Here is a 15,530-nt window from a genome sequence, read left to right as displayed (position 1 = left end):
ACCAGTGCCATTTTGAAATCTAGTGGCATGTATTTAGACACACCTGGGGTATGTATTTAAAATCAATGATTTTCTAGAATTTATTTGCCAAAACATAAGCTAAGCATCTTCAGAAATTCCAGATTCCTAGACCTGTCATTCACCGAAATAACATGAATTTTGCCCTTTCACAGATAAAGTCGGGTTAAAGTACACACCCTTGTAGCTATGATTAAAGCATAGAACATCCACATATAAACATGCTTAAAATGAACAGGAAAAAGCCAGCCAGTGCTGACAATAAAGGCAATGCATCTGTAAATTTATTGCATAATTCCATCCTAGTTACAACAATGTACAAGCATCGTGAGCAAGGCTGCTTTTCACAAACAAATTTATTACTTTTGGTTGCTCCTCTATTGCTTTCAATAAGAATTGCCAAAATAACTGTGATTTAAAAATGCTATCAACTGATTTGAATGCCGAATGGATTCAGTGCATTATAATAAAACTTGCCTCTAAGTGTTGTACTTAGTCGAAAATATTGTATGGACTTAAATCCTCTGCTTGGGCTGCACGTTTCTATCAATATATTTACTACAGACCACTGGCAGTCTGTCTTTGGTTTCTTATCTGCATATTCATAAGGCTGTTGAGCAGCTTGGAGAGAGGTTTTGCTTAGTTATCCCAATTTAAATATTGGAACTTGCTAATGTTAGATTAATGCAAATCTTTAGTTCAGCTCACTTCAACCCCCTCATGTTATGAGTCATAATTTCTCTTACAAGACAGACTAGAGGTGACCCAACATCTGGATCATGGACATCTGCACCTAGATCCTTCCTTCCTTCTGGCAGTTTTGATGTTGGGCATTATTTCATTGTCAGTGGAGGAAAACTCAATTCCTTATCCCTGGCTCTGTTTTACATACAGAGGAAGGAAATAGGGAGACCCAGACTTTTGTAGCTGGAACTACATCAGCCTGTACACATAGATGTTGCTTTAAAGGTGAACTCTGGTAACTCTGAAGCTATCTTTGACATTTAATTGTTTTTCAAGACAGGGTTTTTCTGTGTAGCTTTGGAAGCAGTCCTGGCACTTGCTCTGTAGACCAAGCTGAGTCAAACTCACAGAAACCTGCTTGCCTCTAACTCTCAAGTGCTAATATTACAGATGTGTACCACCATGGACCAGAAATAAATATTTGTTATTCATTTATTTATTTAGTATGTATACAGCGTTCAGCCTGCATGTATGCCTGTGTGCCAGAAGAGGGCACCAGATTTCATTACAGATAATTGTGAGCTACCAAGTGGTTGCTTGGAATTGAACTCAGGACCTTTGGAAGAGCAGACAGTGCTCTTAACCCTGAGCCATCTCTCCAGTCCAACATTTAATTTTTTCATTACTTTATTTTTTACATTCCAATCCCAGTTCACTCTCCCTCCTTCCCTCCTACTCTCTCCTCTCCCATCTCCCCCCATCTGCTCCACAGAGAGGCTAAGGCCTCCTATAGGAAGTCTACTAATTCTGTCCCATCATCTAGTTGAGTCAGGACCAAGTCACCTCTCCACCCCCACACCCCTGTGTCTAGGCTAGGCAAGGTATCTCTCCATATAGAATGGCCTCCACTAAGTCAGTTTGTGCATTAGTGTTAGATATTAGACCCACTACCAGTGGCCTCATGTATTGTACCAGTCACACAATTGTCACCTATAAAAAGGGAGTTTAGTTTGGTCTTATGCAGATTCTCCATTTGTCAGACCTGAGTCCGTGACAACATTTAATTGTTAACTGGAGAAATTGTATGTGCATTTGTGTATGTGAGTGCAAGGTCCATGTGCCTGTGTGTGGCATGTAGGGGTCTGTTGATAATCATGAAATTATTTAATCTTGTTTTTTAGAGTCATATTCTTTCTAACATGAATCTATTACTGAGGGATTTATATACTTGTGTCATAAGAAATACTATTTTTCTCTGGTAATTTCTAATTTGCAAATCATTTTACAGAGATTGAGTTATACTCAGAGTATTGAAGGGACAGGTCAATTGGGATCATTGTCAAGGCTAATGGCTAAAATTTTAATTATTCATGTAAACTGGCATTTGAAGTTAGCCAGGAAAAGTGAGTTTGGCTCTGGTATGTGTTTACCTGTGGAAACTATTGGTTTTAAATAATAAAAGTTAGCCAAACTCTCCAATGATTCATGATTGATGCCCGTCTAAGAGCTCTGTTTTCCCTCCCTCATGCTTGCATTATACAAAGAGAACAAAATGTATTAGATAAGTGGATAAAATCATTTCCCCAGAAATCATTTCTTTAAATTAATATATTTATTAACATGTTTATTATTTTCCAGAGTAGAAAATTGGTTATTCCAAAATTAAAAAAAAACACAGGAGAACTATTCAGAAAGTAATTAGAGATCTAGTTTTAGGGGTATTTTATAAGCAAAGAATTTGATAAAATGTTGTCTGGTAACTCCCACGTTTTGACATTTCACTGGAAAATAGCCATTTTGAATGTATACATGAAAACATTTTAGAAGAAAATATAAACAGTTATCATTATGATTGAAATCTACTGGATCCAAATAATGTCATCTTCCTTATTTATAATTAAACTAAATATCCATTTGTATACATAATATACATGGTAAAATATTCTTACATATGTATACAAAATGGCTCTCATAAATTTCTCTTAGATCTAACATTGCTACAAGAATTTAGGAGGTGAGGCTACTGGCTACAGAGTTTTTCACAGATGAAGATGTCAGAGAGCTAATTTGGGTCCAAATACCAGATTATGGGCACAAGCTATTTCCAAAGTGTGACTGAACTTGAGAAATATTCCTGCACATTAATTACTATTGCATTGTAAGATGGATGATTCAAAAAGATGAATCCCAACCACAACATCAGCAATAAGAAAAAGGTATAACTACAACAAATGTTGTATATTGTTAGAGTACTTTCAGATTAAGGCCACAACAGGAAGGCTAAAGACATACATAATGTGGCATCTAATGTACAGAGAAGGGCATAGTTCAGAAACTCATAACTCTTCATCATTCAGTTCAAATGTTTGCAATGATCAGATGCTCTACTCTCTAACTTAATGTTTGCAAATGAATCCAATGTATTTGTTTCCATGAAAATTGCTACAGTCAATAAACTGTAAGATTGTTCATGGTTTATTAAGAAACAAAACTTCTATAATTCTGGGTATTGCTTGCTTAATTGAATATGATTAGATTAGATCTCATAGCTGAGCAAAATGAAAGGATGTGTAACTGATTCCTAGGTTACTTTAAGTCTTCCAAATAAATAAATAAATAAATAGAAACAAACAAAAACATGGAATTGGTAAGTTCTTCTCAATTGTGTCTCAAGGGTGCAACCAAAACTAAACCCAAGGGAGGTATATATATGAGAGTCATGGAAATATTAATTGCCCTTTATGATAGGTTGTTAAGAACTTGGAAGTGAAGAAATTATTACTTTTTGACATAGGTATTTAGATTATGGTACCTGCTGACATTGGTTCACCCTGAGGCAACCTCAATTGATCCTGTCTTATTTAAAGGTTAGCCTCTGTATATAATTGATAGGAATTTTAGTGACTGGGATTCAACCTTGAGAATTCTCTCCTAGAGCTTCAGAGACAGTTGGGGTGAATATGAAAAGAAAGGCAATTGCTAAACATTCTGTGAATGTTGTCTTTTGCAGGTTGAGGGAAATTGAGGCAAGGCACACTGATGGTTCCCAAGCCCTGGCCCTACATAGTAAAGCAATTGGGAACAGCTGGTGAGTAGTAGTCAGTGTTTACAGCTATTCTTGGAGAGACTGGGTTACCAGCAGCACAGAGGGGGAGGAAAGCCAAGATGCTGTGTAGACTGATGTCTTAGGGAGTTTCATAGAGAGAATTGACGGAAATTTCCTAATGGGAAGCTCAAGACACCTACAGTTTGTGGGAGAATTGCAGAGAGGGAGAAAAGCAATCTTGTGGATTCCAACTGATGGTTAAGAATTGGATCCTCATTAATGTCTACTGAAAGCTGCAAGTAAAGGCCAGAATTGCTTTTTAATTACTCTTGCTAGACTGTGGAATCTTTAAAGTGTTGCCATGGAAGAAACTAGCCATGTGGCATCCCTATTTATTGTTGCACTACATTTAAAAGCAATGAAGTAATTTAAACATAAAAAACCATAGACAATAGAAAAGCATTATGGAAAATATTTTCAGTTCTTCTCTGAGCACTGAGTGGCAAGCCTAAGGATTCAATCTACCTGTCTGTTTTGTTGGTAATAAAAATCTTGGTGTAAGATGAACCGTACACAATGCTCAAGCCCTTTCCTAGCAAGAAAAATCCCTCTTCTTCCCCCAACATATCTATCAATAGAAATTTAAATACGCTATCTCATGATGGCTCCATATAATGTAGTCATCATTCTCTAGCATTGTAGGTTGTTTTCAGTCCCATTGAGAGCTGAAATTACCATTATACAATAAATAATAATAATAATAATAATAATAATAATAATAATAAATTTCCTGACTTTAGCTTTGGTGTCTGTGTCCCCAGTGAATGTCAATCTGCTTTTGATTGAATGGTGTGTGTCCTAAGGTTCTAAGCTTATAATACTAAAAAATATAAAAAAATTAAATTTGACCAATCCTCAAAGATTCACACACACACACACACACACACACACACACACACACACACACACACACACCAAGAATACTGGGTTAAACCACAAGTCATTATAATACAAAGTACAACCTTTAATTATTGAAAATCATGCCTTGTGCAATTATTTTTGTAGTTTTAGTACAAATTAGATCAGTGTCACCTCTAATAGTTGATGGATAAGTGAACAAGTAAATGAATGAATTTGCTTTCAAAAATAATGTTCCTTTTTTAACCAATGCTATTGGTAGGTTTAAGGATATCATTCACATTGGGGGAATTGGGAACAGCTAAACAGAATTCCTAGAAGGTAGAGATTTGTCTTTAGGAATATTGCAAAAACATTTTTTTTTCTTGAAGCCATTCATGTGGTAGTTTGGAATTTCTGAAATCTTTCTTGAGGGTAGAATTGGTGCTAGAACCTTGGGTTAATGAAGACTACGGCCAACCTGAAAAGTCTCAACTTGAACCTTAGCTTTGTGAAATTTCTGAACATCATTTAATCTCTCCACCATTCAGTTTCCTCACTTATGAAATGAAATAATAGTATTCACCCTATCTGATCTTGTGTTGACTCAATGAATTCTTCTGTGTGAGAGCTCAATCCCTTGCCTGCCTGCTCACCTAAGCAGTTTAAGCTCGTTAGATACAATTTAATGTTCCATAGATTTGAGGGTCAAGTGGTCAAACTATTGAAAGGGGCAAGCTTCTAATTCCAACCATCTGCTACTACTGTCTCTGAAGCACCCCTTTAGCATGACCACTCAGGGTCAACTTGGGAAAGAAGTGGATCCTTCAGACCCATTAGTAATGACTTCAGTGATGATAAAGTCTTGGGATTTCTATTTTAAAATTCTGATTATTCAGGCTAATTGAAATAATACAGATTTTTAGGAATTTAATAAAAAAACAGCTCCTTTGATATTGCTTCAATAAAGAAGCTGGGTCATAGTGTTCAGAGGTGAATTCCTAAAATAACCATGGACTTACCGAAAAGAAGTGCTTGTGGAACACAGATGAAGTTTGGCTCCTGAGGTTGCCAGGCAACAAGTCCTGTTCTTGGCATGGTAGTTAGTTTCCTGGAAACATTATCAGAAGCAACCTAGACACGTTTGCCTCTGCAGGTGTGCACAGATCACACGGATTAGACTTGTAAGTTATTTCCTTACATTAGAGAAAATTCTAGCAGGAATCCTCTGAGCACAGAGCCTATCAGTCACCATATGGATTTAATCTCATTTCATTCAGGAGTTACCAGGGTTGAGTGAATTAAACATTTAAAAATAAGAAAATAAGCAATTACTGGTAAGAAATCAGCTGGCTTTTTCTACGTAATTTGCAATTGGTGTGTACCAGCTCTTTTTCTTTTTCCATTTCCCAAAGTCAATCAGTCAATTGATTGGTCAGCAAATCTTGTAATTCTACCATAATAGGAGCATTTTTATTAGGTATTTGGAAGCTAAAGGATTATTTGCAATGTGGTTTCTATCCTCTGTAGACTTAACTGTTCTTTGAAAGTCAGTAAGAATGTTGGAAGCTTCTTTTATTTTTACAACAATGAAAAGATCTTTGTTTGCCAGAGGTTAGGTGGAAGGGAGAGCTATCTAGACATATCACAGTAAGTTGTTTTTTTTTTTTTTTAAAAAGAGGCAGTTAAAACTATATTATACATAGTGGTCTGTGGGCTACAGACATATTCAGATGATTATGGATTTCTTGAGTCCCACAGCACTCCACTGAGAGTGAACACTAACAGAAAGTATGAACTTTGGATCACAATGGAGATCTATCAATTTAAGTGCACTGATTTTTAAGTGCACTCCCATTTTGATGGGAGATGATGACCAGAGTATAATTCGTGTGTGTGTGTGTGTGTGTGTGTGTGTGTGTGTGTGTGTGTGTGTGTGTATGTGTGTGTGTGTGTGTACATGAGAGAAAAAAATGTAATGATAATTGTGTATTTTGTAAACAATCAGGGGCACATGAAATTATTCTAAAATGAAATTTAATTTAGTAATTCTTATTAAAAATTATTAAAAGCACAGACATTAATGTTAAATATTAATAACTATAAAGGAAAGCAAAGTAGAATTAAGAGAGCCTAACATAACACTGTTTCTTCAGAGACAGTGTTTGGGAAATTCCCTGGAAAGGAATGCGGCATGAGTAGAAACCAGATGGATAGGTGTATGGCTGTGGATTTGTAAGGGAAGAATATCCCAAGCAGATGAAAGCACATACATTGCAAAGAAAATATTAGTGCACTTTTTCTCAGGGTCATCAGCAGAATAGTGGGTGTCATAATGTGAGAAAATTAGGAAAGGCTTATTAGAAGAAAACTTCTGTTGAAGAGAATGGAACTTCTGGCCTAGCATTGCAGCATTCCAATTGGACAGGGCCAATCACCTGCCAAAATGCCACTCATAAAAAAGTGGCCTAACCTGAAACCATGCTGAGACTACAATTAAAAAAATTCTTTAATAAGACTACATTTTTTCTTCCCAGAATTCATGACTCTAAGTGTAGTGCCTAAAAGACGCCACAAGGTTCAGCCAATTCTGCCTATTTTGGGGAGACCTGGTGTCAGAAGGCACAAGCTTCTAGTTTACATTTTCTGTCTCTGTCTTTCAGTTGATGGCCAGAGTCTAAGTATTCTTCTTCTTATATGTTGGATCCTTACTCTTTCTCCGATGTTCCACCCCATGCCATGTGGCTACTTATCCACATGGCTGACTATTGAGATAATTTAAATGGCATGATTTTGTTTTCTTCCTCCTCCACTCTGCTCCAGGGAGTTGCTGAGATTCATAGCTTACCTGGGGGACTTTTTCTTTTAAACGTTAATACAATTGTCCTTGAGCTTCTATTATAAAATTATTTTATTCAAGAGAGGCCCCAATTTCCTTTGCATTACTGATGGTTAATAATAAAACAAGTCAAAAAACATCTCAGTTCTCAGAATATTTTTAAAAGATCTGGCCATGTGGTACCTCTTTAATGTGTTCCTTTACTCTTGCCATGGGTAATGTCGTAATCTACGAAGGCTGGTAAAACAACTAAACCAGATGCTGAATGCTTATACGGAACAAGTTTTTAGTTCTCAAGGGTTTAGGTGTTTTGAAGTCTGCAATCAACTTGTTAGTGGTTCTGGTGTCTGGTCAGTGTGACTCATTCCTCCATCTTCACATGGTAGAAGAAGCAAGGTAGCACAAATTGCTAAATTGAGAAAAGTTTGATATGTAATAATTGTATTCATATTGATGAGTAGCAGTTTGATTATTTGTGCTTGTATAAAGTATAGCACGATCAAATCAAGGCAATTCCTGCTTTTATCCTTTCAAATATATATCATTGCTCTGTGTTGGCAGCCTGGAAATTATCCTCTTCTAATTTCTTTCTCACTCATAAGGCTTACAAGGCCAAGTACCTCATAGGTATGAAATTCTTTTATTCTGAAGATATTTCTATTTTACATGGAAATTAATACACTTTCCATCAGTCACACAGCTAGTAACTAAGAAAAGCAGAATTCAAACTCTGACCCCCCTAATTAGGGGCCCTGTTTACAATACTGCACAGTCATGCCTCAGTGTTAAGGTGTTAACCACTGTGAGCTGTGCTAAATGGGAACGAACACTGCCTGATACACTAGAAGAATTGTTTTCAAAGCCAATAATTGCCCTGTACTATGGAAAGCTGGAACTTAACCCTCCTATAGGGATGCTCAGTGTAGATGGAGTTTGGATAATCAGTACATTTTGAGGGCACTAACCACATTTTTGAGGACTCTTTTCTTACAATCTAATCACCTCCCAAAAGCTCCCATTTACTAAGAACATTGTATTAGTGTCTTAGTGATTAAGTTTCAATCTAAGTGTTTAAAAGGGACACAATCATTGATCATACCAGAGGAGAGCACCCCATGAGTTTGTTCTTTAGAAGATCCCCTTGGATATTATGCTGGATAGATTTACGTAAACTTGACACAAACTGGGGTCATTGGTGAGGAGGGAACCTTAATTGAGAAAATGCCCCCATAAAAATTGGGCTTAGCAAGCCTGTAGGAGATTTTCTTAATTAGTGATTGAGTGGCTTGTTGGTCCTGGGTTCTATAAGAAAGCAGGCTGAACAGTGATGGGGAGCAAGCCAGGAAGCAGCACTCCTCCATGGCCTCTGTATCAGTTCCTTCCTCCAGGTTCCTGCTTTATTTGAGTCCTGTCCTGATTTTCTTGGATGAACTGGCATGTGGAAGCATAAGTCAAATAAACTCTTTCCTCCCCACCTTGCTTTTGGCCATAGTGTTCCATCACAGCAATAGTGACAGTTATGAAGACAGATATTAAAGACTCAGTTAATACTTATATACCTAGGCAGTAAATCTGTTCACTACTAGATGCCTCATCATGTTTAACCACGAATGTTAAACGTTCATAGATTCAGAAAATACATGCTGGATAAGCGTTTATTGTTCCCCACCCCCCTTTTTTTAATGGTGTAGAGAATTATAGTAAATCCCTTCACAATTTCACAGATTTTTGTCTCATCCATTGTGATTCAGTCTCTGCTTACCTATATAATGTATTTCCCTAGAAGAAAAACATCCTATAACATTTACGATAACAGAAAAGTGAACATATTTCATGAAAATAAGTTGAGCTTCTCAGTGCCTGGTGAATTATAACATAATATATTCAAATTATCAAAGAAGAAAAAGAAAAGAAGACATTGAATATGTAAAATATGGCAGTAGGGTAAAATAGTTATTGTTTTGTCATTTCATGTAAGAGATCACAGAATTGCTTGGGAATTCTAACTATATGCAACAAAACATATATTATTGATTATATCTTAGGTATTTTCATGTTTTTAAGGAATAATAAAATCGTTTATAAATACTGACCGAAATAGAAATGACTATTTCACAAAAAGAAAGTACTTTAAACAATAGATTAAATTTAGAACAATAATTAAAGAAGCTGATTTTTTTCTGATGATTGATAGAAGGTAAACCAAAGTCTGGGATTTTATTTTAGTTTAATATATGAACCACTTTATTTCAATTTAAATATCTTCCTTTAGAAATTATTTCCATTTAGATTGTATAAAATTCCATATCTTTTATATTTTGAGAGCTTTAATAAATTTTCATTTTAAGCTAATATACAGACATACTAATGGCATATAGTAACAAGGAAATGTGTGACACTTTGACACATGTGTGCAACTCCTTTCTTTATTTTGGAAAAACTTCCATACCTTATATTCTGAACATACTTTCCCCTTCCCCAACTCCTCCCAGATCCTCCCAGACCTCTTCAGCCCCAACTCCACGATCTTTCTCTCTTAAAAAACAAAATAGACAAAGAGCAAACAGTCCAACCAGCCAACCAAATAAACAAAAAAACCAGACACATCATATACACAAAATCATGAAAATCATAATATATAATCAAAATACCAATAAGACAAAAGCTGCCTGAACCAGCAATATGAGACAAAATGTCTGCAAAAACACCCCTGAGTTTTCTGTGTATTGGTTCTCTACTGCTGGGCATGAACTCACCCTGAAGGATGAGACTCCCCTGGAGTTTCTTTGAAGTGGATGTCAATTACAGATAGCTTCTTTGTTAGGAATGGGATCCTCTCTTTTCTTTCTCATCACAATGCTCATACCACTTTTTGCTTAAACCTTTCAAGGTATTGTGTGTGATGCCAAAGTCACTGTAAGTTCATATGTGCATCAGTCCAGTTGTGTCTGGAAGATATTGCTGTTTTGGTGTTGTTTATGCCCTCTAACTCTTACAATCTTTCTGCCTCCTCTTCCCTGTATCTCCCTAAACCCTGAGAGGAAGGATTTGATGAAGACAGCCATTTAAGATTGTGTTCACTCTCTGCATGTTGTCCATTTGAGGTTCTATTTTAGTCCCCATCTACCACAAGAGGCTTCTTTGATGATGGCTGAACTACACACTGATCTATGAGTATAGCAGAATGTCCTTAGGAGTCATTTTATTGTTATGCTTCTTTAGCATAATAATAGTATCTGGTTTTCCTCTAGGAATAAGGCCTATCTATCGGGTTCCTGGCTACCCAAGCAGTGTCAAGCATGAATCCTATCTCATCAAGTGGGCCCTAAATCCAACAATACAGTAGTTGGTCACTTCCTCAATGTTTGTTCCACATTTGCCCCAGCCAGATCACTGTTGTAGACAGCAGGGTTTGTAGCTGACTTCTCCAAAGATACTAGTCAGTAAGGGTAAAGGTACTAGTTCAACTTCTTCTGTGTTCAATGAGATATGTAAATGTTGTCTTCAGCAATAGGGCCTTACCATCAGGTTGCAGAGAACAACCAGTAACCTTGGCAATATCCTGAGATGTTTGGAGGCACCCATGGGGCCCCTCTGGAAAACAAGTCAACTGAATGTAACCCATGTATGGCACTGGGGATTTTGCATATCTAGTAGTAGGAACATCATATGGTGACTGCATTTAGATTGTTTTTTGTATATGTATAGATATCTTAGAATGCTTCAGAAGTAGACTTTAGACTATATAAAACCCACAGCTTTTATGTTTTGACAGCTTTAGTAAATTATATTATTTAAATTAATACACCAGCATACAAATAGCTTATAATAACAGGGAATGTGTGACACATTTGATACATATGCACAACTTAAATATTTCTTTTATAGTACTTCAAATTAGTTTTCTCCAATCACTGGTTCCCTCATTAATGAATTGAATAAAAGTTTTCAAATGATCCCTATTTACATAAGAATTGTGTTGCTAGCATTTTGAGAATTACATTTGACACATGATTGCTCTGGTGATAGCTGATTCAGCTAGCAAAAGCCTGAATGAAAAGTACCTCCCATAAACAACTCTGAATGTTATCTATGTGTGAGATGGTTCCATAATTGTACCCAAACTCATACTTGCAAAATATTCTTTGGGCATTTAGAAATGTTTTAGAAATCAATTTTGCCTTCTAGAAAATGTACATTATAATAGGGTTTCAAAGATTCAGGGAAATGTTGATATAGACTTATGGACAAACAACTTTTCTCTGTAACATTTCAACAGCTTTCTTTGTGAGCTGAGTCTGGAGGTGAGCAGCCAGGAGTACTTTGAGAGAGAATGCAAAAAAAAAAAAAGGATAGTTTTTGATCTCTAGAGCTCAAAGTGTAGTGTCAAGCACTTATGTATATTTAGTAATTTGTGCTCTGGAGGTAAGCAAGGTCAAGGCTGAAGCCACTTAAAGAAAATACTTTTAGAAAATAAATCAGGAGAAAAAGAACTTGCATGTTTAAAAGGGTATGTAATTATTTGAAAGAGGAGACCATTTTCAGTACACAGGGCAGTACAAATCTCATATTTGAAGGTAAAATATAAATTCTGAAGTCATTTGTAGTAAATTGGCATTCATGAAAATTATTAGTTTAGCAGCAAAAATTATAGGAAGAGTAAATCCAGAGGACACTGTGAATTTTGCAAATAGCAAATTTTTCTAAGGAACTAGATCAATAATGGGATTTTGATAGTGTGAACACTGGAGCTGGACTACTTGGGTTCAGTGCTGGCTGGGTCCACTCTTATTTGCTGGAGTTTAAAAAAAAAACTACATACAATTTTTCCTGATTATCATTAGCTGTAACATGTGACAAATGGCTATAATTATTATATATACTATTTAAAGATTGAATTCAGTAAAAAAAAAATGAAATACTGAGGCATACTCACAGAAGAGAATGTAGGCTATGTACATATAAGCTAATGTTTGATCACTATATGCACATTGCTTATAAAGGGAATAAAAAGAGGAAAGATCACTTCAGAAACAGATTATGTGGTTGCTTTTTGTGCTTAGACAGTAATATACACAAGCACATGTGCATGTATAAATGTGTACATATGTGTGTGTATTTTAAGTAATCATACAAACTTTAAATTGAATTACTATGGGGCAATAATGTTCTACCCATGCACCATAGACTAACAAAAACTCCAGGGTCAGGTATAGAAAACTTCCCTTTGAGTTGCTGTTCAGGACATCCAAAGTGTCTTAAAGCAATATAGGCTATTGCTATTGTCCTTGGTTACCTCCCAAAACTTAAAGGCAAGTCCCTGTTACAAAGATAAGACATATTTTTTGGATGAAAGACTTGAGCTAGAACAGACTTGGAGGCCTCATCACTGAGGACTAGCTTTCACAGTATGGCAAGACACTATGTAATCTGTCAAAGGAGAAAAGCAATTAATAGTTGAACCAGTCTATAAAGCCTATGAATAATAAATCGCAATGACCAGTATAGCAAAACTTTACCAATAGTGCAATAATGGTAGTATTATCCTGGGGTAACCAATAGCTATCTTGTTTGACTAAAGGGCTGTTAAGTAGGAGAGAATTTGTGTCTGATATTGTAAACCTATTCAACTGCTCATGAGTATAGAGGGCATGCATCCTAGAGTAGAATATGTTGCTGTCATTTATCTAACCCCACATAATGTTAAAAAGTATTCTAAATAATTGTCATTACATCCACAGATAAGTATAGTTCTCAGTGCTCAAAAATAAGCTTCATTTGTAAAAGTTGGAGATTGACTATTACAGAGATCCAGACACTTGTCAAAATGCAGAGAATATATGACTATGGGTGTCTAGTCACCACTGGTACATCTACACTGCAACCTCTATAGCTAAGACTGAGGAGACCATGGAAATGGGGCCAAAAACTAAGAATGAGAGAATCCTGACTTTGCTGCCAGCTATTGTCTTGTAGACATGCCAGGGGTGATGCATTTGTGAAATCTCAATGATATGATAGCTTGTTAAGCAAGGTCTACAAATGAAAATGCTAGTTGATACACTAACATAGATGCAAAAAATTATTGGTTTCCAGCTTTACAAAAAGAGCTAAAATCATTGGCTACTGAGAAATGGAGAAGCTTTACCCAGGGATTAACCCCTTAATACTTACACTTACAAGCAACATTAAATGGACTCTGTGAGTTATATCTGTCTGTGAGCTTATGTGCCTTTACACACACACACACACACACACACACACACACACACACATAAAAAGAAAAAAGCAAAGAATAGAAGGTCATGAACTTGAAAAATAGTGGGTGTGGGACATGTGAGAAGAGGTGAGAGAAGGAGAGATAAAGGAATGCAAACATGGTACTCATGTATAAAATTCAAGTTTAAAGGAATTCAAGTTTAAAGGAATGTTAAGTAAAATGGATTTTCTAAAATATTAAAAGCTTTCCTGATTCAAGCATGATGAAATTTACCTAAATAAATGTCTAGTAGATTTGTGGCTGATGAAACCTTTTGAACTCATGTAATGTAAAGCTTCATACCCACAGAAAGTCAGAACAGGAAGGATTCCAGACAGCCTTTATTAAATTCTAAACATTAGTTTCTTTGGGAATTGAAAACAGTCTGTTAAAAAAAACTCTGATGTCTGAATAATCTCCAATACTTACCAAATCAAAAATCATTAGGATGTCTTTTTCAAATTGTTGTGCTGCAGGTAAAATTTGAGAGAACCTTAATCTTTAATCTGGTCCATTTGCCTCATTTATATGGAAAATGGAACTAAAGAAGTACACAATGCCTTAGGCAAATTAAAATCCCCAATATTACCTTGGAGGCCAGAACCCTGGCCTCCTTTGTCCTGATGAGTGTCCCTCCCTCCATGTGACTATGAAGATGGCAGAAGACAAGGGTACTGTCATTCATACTTCTCAATCAGGTAAGTAAAGGACTGAAGTATCCATGAGGCTTTGGGTCTTTATGACTTCCCAGGCTCCTGCAGCTTCATGGGAAATGTCTAAGTGTTGCTTAGCAATGGCATTGTTTTGGAGATTAGGATGGCAGCAGAGGGTAAAAAGCAGGTGCCAATTATTAAATGCACCCCTACATCTCATTTTTGTATTTCTTCCAATAGAATATTGCATGTCTAACTTTTCTACCAGTAAGGAAAGTGCTAGTGCTTGCAAAAGATGATTCTGACATGACACCATCTTCATTTACTAAAAACTGTTCCTTTGTGAGAGTTGGAGGAGAGATGATGGGGTGTCAGAACATATGTTCCTCTTATTTATTTATTTTTTGTTCATTCTCATCAGAAAAAATAAGACATATCCTAGAAAATTGATGCACTTAGAAAGCTATTTCCTGCCATTACTTTAAGTGTTCCCCCCACTCTTTATTATCACTGTATTTGAAATCCCCTCTGCAGGGAATTCTACCCTAGGCTCCTGAAGACATCTGGCAACAGTGTGGAGCTGGATTTGCCTTATGGACAGTCGCTGGAAGGATGTGATAATTCCATTTTCTGTCGAACAGCCGAGTGCATGTTGTTAAATGTCAAGCATTTCCACAAACAGCTGGAAAAATGAAGTCACAGAAAGTCTTGTTTATTACCCTACCGTCTCTTATCCTTACAGAAACAACTTTGACCATGTGGCCAGAATATTAATAACATCGCCATCCAGGAAAGATTTAATTCTCTTTTAACAGTAAAAATGTCTTCTTTTTCTTCCCTTCATTTTTCTTCACACTACTTTGCCTCAGAAATTATCTGAGGAGGAATTTCCAAATCTGCCTTCAAATTGACAGGGAGACAGTCCTCTTAAAGCTAATTCTAGCACATGATATATTGTGTGTTCTATAGGGACTGTTGGAACAATGTAACATGACTGTAAAACTTGAATGGAGCTACCATAAAAGGGAAAATTTAACCAATGTTATGATAATGGGGGCATTATCTTAAATTTGGGAAGCAACCAAAAATGGCCATTTCTTGAAGGACCAAATTTAGTGTTACCTTAATGTTATG

General features: G+C 36.2%; 1 pseudogene; it reads left to right on the top strand.

The window, feature by feature from the left end:
* LOC100762298 overlaps nucleotides 1-15,090 on the top strand; it is a 55,009-nt pseudogene extending 39,919 nt beyond the window's left edge.
* The last annotated feature ends 440 nt before the right edge of the window (nucleotides 15,091-15,530 follow it).

This window comes from Cricetulus griseus (genome assembly GCF_003668045.3).
Source record: "Cricetulus griseus strain 17A/GY chromosome 1 unlocalized genomic scaffold, alternate assembly CriGri-PICRH-1.0 chr1_1, whole genome shotgun sequence".
In the NCBI taxonomy this organism is placed as follows: Eukaryota; Metazoa; Chordata; class Mammalia; order Rodentia; family Cricetidae; genus Cricetulus; species Cricetulus griseus.
The sequence above is the reverse complement of the archived record's forward strand: the minus strand, read 5'-3'. Positions and strand labels throughout refer to the sequence as shown.